We start from the raw sequence: 12,462 nt of genomic DNA, 5'->3' as shown, positions 1-12,462 counted from the left end.
CTGATGTTTAAACTCCATACATTAGAAGTCTTTCAGTGTTCTCTCTGTTAGGCTGAAAAATGACAGTTCCTCTAAATTTTTCATATTGATCTTCTTTTCTACTCTTTTAATCATTTCTGTGTGGGTATCAAAAACAATTCTGTCACTGTGAAAGTTTGAAAAGATGGTGGGTGGAGAAAGGATTTGCAGTACTATAATGCTTAACTAAATAATAAAATGGTCCACATTTTTGGCATTCTTTTTCTTCTTACCTTTGAAATAATTGAAAATGAATTAAGGCATTTATAATTTCCCATTTCTATTAAAAAAATCCCAAATTATTTTTTATAAATAGGCAATTGGAATTTATGCTCTTGGTTAAATTAGGAAAGTATACATTGTATTAACCCAATTTATAAATGTCCCAATAAAATAAATATTATCACATAGAGTCTTTTTCAAAAGATATGGGTCCTATAGTATATTAAACACTAATTTAAAATATTTTCTCACCTTATAATGAATTAATTAATTCAACATTCATTAAAAATACCCTTATTGAACACTCATATATTATAAATATTAATGACATATATTCCTTAATATCTACTTTTTTCCTCATTTGCTTTTTAATATTTTGCTATTAACTACCTCATGATTATTATATTCTAGCACACCCTTATGTATCCTTGACAACTGTCTACACCAAGCTCAAGTATTAGCAAGTGATACAAACTTATACAACACTTGGGTGGTGGTGGAGGCGGCGATACAGAGGGGAAAAAAAAAAGAAAGATATAGAACACTAGTGTGACTGAGTTTACATTTATTTATATTTATATATCCAATATTCAAGAAAATGTGGTAAATATACACCATGGAATACTATGCAGACATAAAAAGGAATGAGATCATGTCCTTGCAGGGACATGGATGGAGCTGGGGGCCATTATCCTTAGAAAATTAATGCAGAAACAGAAAACCAAATAGCACATGTTCTCACTTCTAAGTGGGAGCTACATGATGAGAACACATGGACACATGTTGGGGAACAACACACACTGGGGCCTGTCAGAGGGTTAGGGGCTGGGAGGAGAGAGAGGATGAGGAAGAATATCTAGTGGATGCTGGGTTTAATACCTGGGGGATGGGATGATTTGTGCAGCAAACCACCATGGCACACCTTTACCTATGTAACAAAGCTGCATATCCTGCACCTGTGCCCCTGAACTTAAAATAAAAGTTGGAAATTAAAAATATATATATTATATAATATATACTATATATTTACATATACAATGTATAATATATATTTACATATAATACATAATATATATTTACATATAATATATAATAATATATAATATATAATATAATATATAATACATATTTACACATATTATATATAATATATATTATATATTTACATATATTATACATTACATATTATATATTTACAATATATTACATATATATTTACAATATATTATATATTACACATTTACATATATAACATATATGTAAATACATTATATATCACATATATAATATATATGTAAATACATATTATATATCACATATATCACATATAATATATATAACATATATGTAAATACATATATTATATATAACATATATGTAAATACATATTATATATAACATATGTAAACACATTATATATAGCATACATGTAAATATACATTATATTATATATAACATACATGTAAATGTACATTATATTATATAACATATATGTAAACATATATTATATATAACATATATGTAAACATATATTATATATAACATATATGTAAACATATATTATATATAACATATATGTAAATATATTATATATAACATATGTAAATATATTATATATAACATATGTAAATATATTATATATAACATATGTAAATATAATAATATATGTAACATATGTATATATTATATATTATATATAACATATATATCTGTAAATATATATTATATAAATTATCTATAGATTATATAAATTTTATAATACATATTATATATTTGCACATATATTATATTTTTACATATATATTATATATATTATATATGTGTCATATGGTTTGGCTCTGTGTCCCTGCTCAAATCTTATCTTGAACTATAATTCTCATGTGCCCACATGTCGAGAAAGAGACCTGGTGGGAGGTGAATGAATCATGGGGGCAGATCCCCCCATGCTATTCTCATGATATTGAGTGAGTCCTCACAAGATCTGATGGTTTTATAAGGGGCTCTTTCCCCTTTGTGCTCTCTCTCTTTCCTACCACCTTGTGAAGAAGGTGCTTGCTTCTTCTTCACCTTCTGCCGCGAATGTAAGTTTCCTGAGGCATCCCCAGCCATGTGGAACTGTGAGTCAATTAAACCTCTTTCCTTTATGAATTACCCAGTCATGGGAAGTATCTTTATAGCAGTGTGAAAACAAACTAATACAATATATAACATATGTACATATATAACACTTATAATATTTTATAATACTATATATATCAGTTACATTGCTTATATAGAAATGCATATACATTCTTTTCTATCACTTTAGCAAGATATGAAATAATCAGGAGGTTCTAACCTTCAAAATATAATAAAATAATGGTAACGTTGCTACTGTCACCTCTATGCTCCCTTCCTTTATGAATATAAGTTTCTAGTATAATAGAGTCTAATTTACTGAGTTAATTACAGTATATTTTAAATGTTTATGGAAAAGTTATTAAATTAGCATTTTTGAGCATCTACTATTGTATTTCCTTTTCCAGAAAGTAATGGGCATCTATCAGTTAGTTCTGCAAATCTTGTTCTTTTGCAACTATTGGTATGGTATTAAACAGATTACTAATTACTGTCTTAACAAAATTTTATTCAACCAAATGCCTTTATTATAGCTCATCGGAGTCCTACATGTAGTTACTTTATGTGTTGAACCATGTGTCCTACTAGAAATAGGAGCAATTGAAATATAGGCTAGCTTAAACTTTAGATTCAGTGAGACGTGACTTCTTATGCGTGTGTTCACATTTTCCACTTTGGCAGTCATGCTTACCTATCATTTCCTAACTGAACCTGTTGGAGGAAAGTTCTTGTGTCTCACTTCATCTTCAGAGTGGTTTCTGACTCAACTTGAGGTGCCAAAGGTGCAAAGGTTAATCCAATTGAAGACAACGGTTCTTTGTTGTTCCCTACCTAAAATTCCAGTCATGCAGTGTAATAAGAGGACTCAGAGGGGGAAGAAATGGCCATGTCATGCAAATAGTAGCAATGTCCAAACAGGTTAAGTCCTTTCCTCATACATTACCAACTGAGCCAAATATACAGAAATAAATAAACGTATAACTCTTTATTATTTTTTGAGACAGAGTCTCACTCTGTCACCCCAGGCTGAAGTGCAGTGGCACAATCTTGGCTCACTGCAACTTATGCCTCCTGGGTTCAAGTGATTCTCCTGCCTCAGCCTCCCAAGTAGCTGGGACTACAGGCACGCACCACCACACCTGGCTAATTTTTTATATTTTTGATAGAGATGGGTTTCACCATGTTGGCCAGGCTGGTCTCAAACTCCTGACCTCAAGTGATCCACCCGCCTCGGCCTCCCAAAGTGCTGGGATTACAGGCGTGAGCCACTGCGCCCGGCCAGTAAACTTACAATTTAAGTCAGGATAATATTTTGAGTTCTACATTCTCTCTGACCAAGGACTACAGAACTACCACATGAAAGTGAAGGTTAGAACTAACATTATTCATATACGGTTACATTCAGCATCATTTTTTCTAGGTGCCCAACAGTTTTCTCAGAGATCATCTTTGGCTTTCAAGTCAGCTATAGTATTGACTCCTGCCTCGGTCACATATGAGCATTGAGCAAGGTAGTTAATCTTACTGACTCTTACTTTTCTTGGCAGGAAAGGGGGAGAAATAACTTAACTCACAGAGTTACAATGGGAGTTAAATAAAAAAGTAATCATAAAGTGCCTAAGCAAAATGCCTGGCACATAGTGGATATATAATAAATCTTAATTTCTTTTTGCTTGAATGGCCAACTTGTGGCGTTTGATTCTTCCAGTTATTGTCAATTGATTTTTCTATTTATAAAAGAAATTCTCCTCAATTAATAATTGATTCATTAACTTTCAAAAAACCAGCATTAAACTCCTTTCAGTGTAAGTATGACAAACGCTTGGAAAATATGTATTCTCGTTCAAGATATTTATTCTCAGAATACTTATAAGAGAGATGCTGATTACTCATACTAAGTAATTATGAAGGCATTTTTCTTTATTGTTTGGATACAGAGGTAAGCAACATAAAATTGATTTTTCCTCATTTTTTTTGTTTTAAGTTCAGGGGTACATGCTCAGCAGGTTTGCTACACAGGTAAACGTGTGCCGTGGTGGTTTGCTGCACAGATCATCCCATCATCCTATGGGAATGATCAGCATCCATCAGCTGTTCTTCCTGATGCTCTCCCTCCCCCACCCCTGCACAGGCCCCAGTGTGTGTTGTTCCCCCGCGTGTGTCCATGTGTTTTCATCATTTAGCTCCCACTTATAAGTGAGAACATGTGGTGTTTGGTTTTTGGTTCCTGCGGCAACCTGAAATTTTTAAAAATTCGAATTTCTCATCTGGAATATTTTTTTGTGGAGAATGCCACAGAAAAGAAAAGCCCACTAGAATAAACATTGTCTATATCATATAAAAGCAGAACAGAAAAACTAAGAAAAGTTATTGGTTGGGGAAGAGGCTAGAAAAATTGAAGAAGTGTTATGTTACTGAGTTTGTCCCATGTTTCAAACAATTTCATGAATTATTTCTGTTTCTAATCATAGTACCTCACTTTCTCTAATTATCACATAATTAGCTGTATATGAATTAGTCAGCTCTTGGCTGACTCTGGTTGCACTGCCTAAGAGTTAGCCCTGCTCCATAAGAAGCTGTTTTAAAATAAATAAATAGATAATAAATTGATCTCTAAGCAAAAAATCAACTTCAGTAAAGTGTTGGGAACACTATTATATATCAGGCTATCATGAAATTTCATTCTGAGAGTGTGTTCTTTCAAGTTTTATCCCAGTTTACATATGCAACCTTAAATAATCTTGTTCACACTGCCCATGTAGAAAGAATCCACTCTATTCACTCACAATCCATCGTTACATAAGTAACAACAAAAAGTTCCCCTTTAATTTCGAGACATAAAATCAGAAAGCTTAGGAGTGCCTGAGCTGTCACGGCATTGCTGGAGTTCCTGTTTCAATACAGCCAAGCGACATTTTCCTGTAGGACCTAAAGTCTGTCACAAGTTGTCATTTAAAGATAAGAATGAAGGGGAAAACACATCCTACAAAATGGGAAAGAAGGTGAGTCATGGTCAACATATAAAATCAGAAAAACCCTGGAATAAATGGCTCTCTACTTCAAATAGGAATAATCAGAGTTCTGATAAAGAAACTACAAGAGAGTTGAAGTACAATTCTTTTCCTCTGGAAGGGGACCATATTCCATTTTGAATCATAAGAACGCAATTGGAAAAAAGTTATCTTTAGACATTTTTCATTTAACTCTTGGCCCATTTAATTTGCTTTCTTTAATCGCATTGCTTAAGTACATGGAACCCTAATTCTTTCAGAGATCTCATTACCTTCTGGGCAAGCTATAGGTATTTATTTCTTTTGTTCTTTTGCCTCCTCGATTTCTTGATCCCTTTCTTAATATCTGATGATCTCCTGTGTGAGTTTCAAAAGAAGGAAACTGGCTGTATCTGACTCCAGAGAATGACCAGGATCCCCATTCTTCTTCAAAACTTTAATCCATTCGGCAAGTTATTGTATTAGTTCTTAGAATGTTCTTTCAAGACAAATATTACTAACTCTTTTTCTAGATACAATAAAGCAGGCAGAAAAATTATATTTTTCCAGTCATAATATGGAACGGTAAAACAGATAATCCTTGCCTCCTGAAATTTCAAGCCAGTCAATTGCTTTACTAGTCTAGCAATTTAGTGTTTTCTTTTCCATTTCTTATATAAATGTTAGTTTTCCTTTAAAAAAGCAGCATAAAACACGTAAGATACTATAAATGCCATGGCTCAATTTGTTGCATCATTTTACAAAAATGAAATCAGTTGCATTAGGTTATAGGAAGGAAAAGCATTTTTATGTTTGCCTGAAATTGTTAAACATCATGCGTTAATAATCTTTGGCCTGTAACTGAAGGAATATAGTTTTAATTTGCATGTAAATAAGGCAGATCTCCCATTGCAGAGAATTTTCTTTTATTAGTCCCCATAAACAAGATGGCATTAAAGTGCATAGCCTGCTTAAGTGGGACGTGAGGATAAATCAAAGGGATAAACAAGGCAATATCATGAAGAAAACGAAAGTCACTCTAGATATACTTAAATAGTTAACATTCAAAATTTGTGCTATCAGTTAAAGAAATGCTAAACCCTAAGAGATTTCTACTTACCAAACTTATACTTTTAGAAGACACAGTAAATATACGCCCTAGTAAATATCTCATGTATTAGCAATTCATAAACCCCTAATTTTCTATGGTATTTTTACTTTATTTACATACTATTTAAGAATATACTAAGTACATACTGTACAGTACTTTCATAAATTTTATGCATATATATTAAAAAATCTAATGGATAAGTATAGCAGATGCTATTGGCCTTGTTTTACCAGTGAAGCAACTGAGTGTCAGTGGTTTGACCAAGTTCACCGAACTGGCTCAAGAAGGATACAAGGACTAATGGTCCATGTGCATTACTGTTCCAATATAACAAGGGTTACCACTGCACAACTAGAATCAACTTGAACGTATTTGCTTATTCTTTCATTTAACACGTATTTATTGAGTGTCCATTTTTGTTAGGAATGCTTATCTCCTATTTCCTCTAGGGATAATGTTCTTGTCATTTGAACCTTCTAGACTGCTGAGAGAAAGGCCGTAAGAATATTTTAGCTGTTCATCAAGTCGTGCAGGCAAACTTTCCCCAGATGCTGCAAGAGGTGAATTGACTCAATGATAATTCTACATAGTAAACAACAACAACAAATTCCACTTTTCTTTACCCTTGGGCTTTCTACATATTTCAAGCAGTAAAAGTTTTAAGACAGGTTCTCATGACCAAGACTCCTAAAAGGAAAGAAGCGCTAAAGAATGATCAGACCATATTTTTACATCAAATAAATACCTGGGAAAATTAAGTTGCCAGATTAGCTAGTTTGACCCCAAATGATCAGTAATAAAGTATACCACCAAATTTTCTAAACTTAGGTGCTTAAAAATGTGTAATCTGTTAGACCACAGCTATAATTCCTTGTTTATGCTTGTCATCTCTGTCTCTGTCTCTCTCTGCCTGCCTATCTGTCCTTTTTATAAAAAACTAAATTTTAAAAATGCTTAGTGGTATAAAAATAATATATTCAATAGAGGATGTCAAAACATCATGTTTATGTTGTCATATACTTATAACATGGATTAAAAGGGACTTGAATATGAGCAATATGTCTCTAAAGTTAAAAAAATCAGCATAAATTTAAATGAATTAAGGTCTACAATATAATCAGGATAAAACCTTTGTTGGAGGTAGCGTGAAATTACATATGAAAATAATCCATTTCCGTTTGATGTAATCATTCAACTTATAATAATTTTCCTTGAAAAACAAATTTAAGAACATATTTGTTTCTTAAAAATTATAAAATGTATGTGTAATCATGTTTGTGATGATATTATCAAAGCACTAAAAAAGTTATAAGTAGCCAAAATGTCCAAAAGCTGTAGTTCTATTATACAAATCATAAAATTTTCTTGAAGTAAAATAATGTATCTTTTATAATAATACTCATAAGAGGATTATTAATGACATAGGGAATTGGTCATTAAACATTATTGAATTAAAACTTGATATTCATTGTATAGTATGATACTAGTTTTATACTAAAGTATGCATACTCACACAACAGCGTAAATCCTGAAAGTGTATAAATCGAATGTTAAGTTTGCAAGATTGAAAATTATTTACATTTTCCATGAGATTTTCTTCTTACATTTTTCCAAATGGTTAATAAATATTTATAAAATTCAAAAAAACATGTGATATTTAAAATAAGCATAGGCTTGATCAAAATGCATTTGACCATTTATTCAACAAATGTCTATATAGACTAGTGATTAAAAAGATAGCTCAAATTCTTCATTCAACCTTGGGTGGGTTACTTAACCTTCTTAAGACTCAGATCATAATCTCACCTATCTCAAAAGATTAGTGTGAAGATTTTTGAGAGTTTTAATTTTTGTGAGACTTAATGTAAGATAACACATTGTTGTATAGTTTAGCATATAGTAAGTTCTCAGTAAATCCCAGCTACTTCTGAGCATCCATTGTGTACCAGGAATGAGGATATAAGAATAAATTAACAATTCTTGTGATGCAGAAATCTAGTGTTAAAAATATTGGCCTGAATTAATCAGATAATTGCCCAATTTCTGCCTAAGTCAGAATACCTTAAAATTGGACAAATATAGGTATTAGAAGCATTTAGGTTATTCAGATCATTAATGGAAATAAAAATTAAATTTATCTAGGTGCTTAGAATATTAAAAATGTTCACTCAGTGTTGTTTTGTACTTCTTATGACTATCTTTCAAACAAAAGGAGTATTTGGCAAGGTGAATTGACATCAAAGTAGCAACCAGATTTCCACGATAAGTATAGGCTGCAACTAGCTGACCTGATTGCTTGATTGCTTAGGGCGCTTTGCTGATGAGGTCATCTTAGGTCCAGTTAATTTGGCTCACCATAGCTCAGTTTGCTTTTCTGTACTTCATGGTGATTGACAGTAGGCAAAATCATGGCCAAGATGCAAATGAAAATGAGGCCAGAGACTTGTCCCCTGAGTAAGTTTGATAAGTAATGAGTATTCTACTGTGAAACCCAAGTGGAAGTCATTTCAATTCAATGGAATGAATATCTCTTGAGAGCTTATTATGAGCCAAGCATTGTCATAAATACTAAGGATTCAAATATGAATAAGCTATAGTCCTTTCCCTTGAGGTGTTTATAGTCATTTGGGAGAAATATGGGTAAATACACAATCACAGTGTGCTATAGATAGTATGAGAAAGACCCACACATGACGCTAGGAAAGTACAGAAAAGGGGTAGTTAGGCTGGACACGATAGCTCATGCCTGTAATCCTAGCACTTTGGGAGGCCAAGGCATGAGGGTTGCTTGAGCCCAGGACTTTGAGACTGACCTGGGCACCATAGTGAGACCCCATCTCTACTTATAATAATAATAAAAATAATTAGCCAGCCATGTTTGTGCATGCCTGTAGTCCCAATTACTTGGGAAATTGAGGTGGGAGGATCGCCTGAGCCCAGAAGTTGGAGGCTGCAGTAAGCTATGATCATGCCACTTCACTCCAGCCTAGGCAACAGAGCAAGGCCTTGTCTCAGAAAAAGAAAAAGAAAAGGGGGCACTTAGCCTAGCCAGGAGTATGTGTGGTAGAGATATATCTGAGTGTTTGTGTATGTGTATGTGTGGAGGCAGGGGGCAGAGTATCAGGGAAGACTTTCTCCTAGAAAAGATGATAGTCAAGAAGACAAAACTATTATCAAATGTCCTATTAGAATGTGCTTTTTATATATGCAGTCTGTCATTGACTGAAAGTCATTATGTGGCACGTGAACTGTATATCCTCTTGTTTCAAAGAGGTCACTGTTGTTCAGTCTAAGCACTGAACAAACACACCCACAGACAAAAGCATAAAAGTTACAGTGAGAGGCAAGCATGGGAGGACTCCCCTCTCCCATCTTCAAGTGGGAACATCAGAGCACCTTGCTCCCCTAAAGAGTTAATGGCTTACGTAATCCGTGTCTTCAGTTTCTCCACCTCAGCTTGCATATACGGGCACTCGTATATATCTGTATACAAGTATACACAACTTTTCTTGTTTCTTATATGTGGCTTGAGGCCTCTTATTTAAAAATGTTTTGGAAAATCAGTCTGGATTTCAAAAAGCAGATTGATGCATCATCTCTACTGCTTGGAAATGGTCCTACATGGGACACCTGACATGCACGTTTCCAGTAATTGGCATTGTAACTTTTATAGAAGTTTCTTACTAATTACTGTGAAGGAAGAGGAAATTTCTTTAGACTTAAGACTGTCAATCCCCATTCAAATGTTTAACTGGGTGGTTCTTCACCGTGTTTCACTTCAGAATCCATGTAGCGTGTGCAGTTAAAAAATAAAGCTACCCCTGAAGATTTTGCTCAATATATTTAAGGAAAGAAGGGATGGATGATCATACCGAGTTGATGAATCCTATTTTAGGGTCACACTAGCAATATTAACCATAGACGCATCTCATAGTAATGATGACCAATATTTCATGATAAGACCCGATGAGAGAAGCAATGTGATAGTGAACAAAAGACAGTTTTATTTACATACAGAACTTACACTAATTATTGTTATCCATAATAATTCCTACCATATGTTGAGCACTCACTAAGTGTTAAGGGGACCAAGACTAATCATGAATTGTCATCTCATTTAAAAACCAAAACAGATGAAAAGAAGGAGTATTTCATACAGGAAGAGGCTAAATAACTTGGCTGGGAGAAAAAAATCCACTAATTGATGAAATAGATTCAAGAAAGAGTCTGCCTGTGTCCAGTCTGTACCTCTATTCACTATATACACATCCTCCTAGTGTCTTTCCCCAATGAGGGACAAAGTCAGTATAGAACAGGCTCATACCAAGGCCATATCCACGCCATGAATTTATACTCTAGGTGACCAACAAGTGATACCTTAATGAGTAGGTAGGTATATGCACAGTGACTGTGTTTTCTCACTAAATATTGGGCTACTTTTACTGAAAATGGGACAGAATCTTTTAAATCAGATGATTCCGAACATTCCGGGACACACATCAATAAGTACATGATAAATAGCAGATGGAAGGAAGAGACCACAGATGGAAGGGAGGTCAGTAGAAAAAGAGAACATTCTAAGCTGATGGCCAGCCAGGGTTATAGGACACTTGAGACTGACTTGATGTACCATGACATCTTACAGTCTCCTGGTATTCTCTGGCCAGGCCTAAAAACAGAACAGAATGCAGCTGTTGTCTTATAACTCATTAAAAATTATTTTAGGCTGGGCTCAGTGGCTCATGCTTGTAATCCCAGCACAAGATGGGCAGATTACGAGGTCAGGAGTTCGAGACCAGCCTGGCCACCATGGTGAAACCCTGTCTCTACTAAAAATACAAAAATTAGCTGGGTGTAGTGGCAGGCACCTGTAAGCCCAGCTACTTGGGAGGCTGAGGTGGGAGAATCATTTGAACCTGGGAGAGTGGAGATCAAACCATTGCACTCCAGCCTGGGTGACAGGGCCAGACTCTGTCAAAACAAACAAACAAACAAACAAAAAATTATTTTATATAAAATTCCCTGAAAAACTTTTAAAAAGCAGTTTCTGAGTTAGGTATCCTGAGTTTCCAGTCATAAAAAATTTAAACAAGAAAAGAAATGCTATGTTGAAACCATGTTCCTTTAAAATGATGAACTGTGTTTTACATAAAACAAAGCTTTGTTTTAAAAAAAACCTGTAAGAATGCAATTTGCCAGTAAGTTGTGGTGAAGTATGAAGCGATATGGAAAATTGATATTATAAGACCATATTCTGTTTATCAATATATAATTATGAGGTAATTTACAGTAATGCAGTTATTGATTTAACTTCACCTATGTGCCTTCAGAGGATATTTATACTTTAGAAATGAAATTTAACTAAATTATTGGATAAACATTACCACTGAGCAATCCTAATTAGAAAACAAATGCCGATGCAAAGATCATGTTTTATCTTGGGACGCCTCTGATCCCAATATAGCTGTCTTTTTAATAGATTAATGTTGCCATGGCGTAGCAATTGGGAATAGCTCATATTTGTTCTATTGAGGTGAGCCTCATTCTTCAGCACATGATAAATGAAAAAAACATTCTGTATTTCCCCTGAAATGCTTCCACACTTCACAAAAATAAAGAATAGCAGCTGGACTGCTAGGTCAGAAGTTATGGAGAGTTATATGTGAGCTTGCCTCAACAGTGAATTCACTCAAAACTCAATCATTGAGAAGGAAAAAAAGGAAGGAAGGAAGGAAGGAAGGAAGGAAGGAAGGAAGGAAGGAAGGAAGGAAGGAAGGAATTAGAAGAAAGGAAGTGAAACCAGGCACGGTGGCTCATGCCTGGAATCCCAGCACTTTGGGAGGCCAAGGCAGGTAGATCACCTGAGGTCAGGAGTTCAAGACCAGCCTGGCTAACATGGTGAAACCCCTCTACTAAAAATACAAAAATTAGCCAGGCGTGGTGGCTCATGCCTGTAATCCCAGCTACTCAGGAGGCTGAGGCAGGAGAATCACTTGAACCCAG

The sequence above is a fragment of the Nomascus leucogenys genome, chromosome 8 (assembly GCF_006542625.1).
Source record: "Nomascus leucogenys isolate Asia chromosome 8, Asia_NLE_v1, whole genome shotgun sequence".
NCBI classification, from domain to species: Eukaryota; Metazoa; Chordata; class Mammalia; order Primates; family Hylobatidae; genus Nomascus; species Nomascus leucogenys.
Note: the sequence above shows the minus strand (reverse complement) of the source record.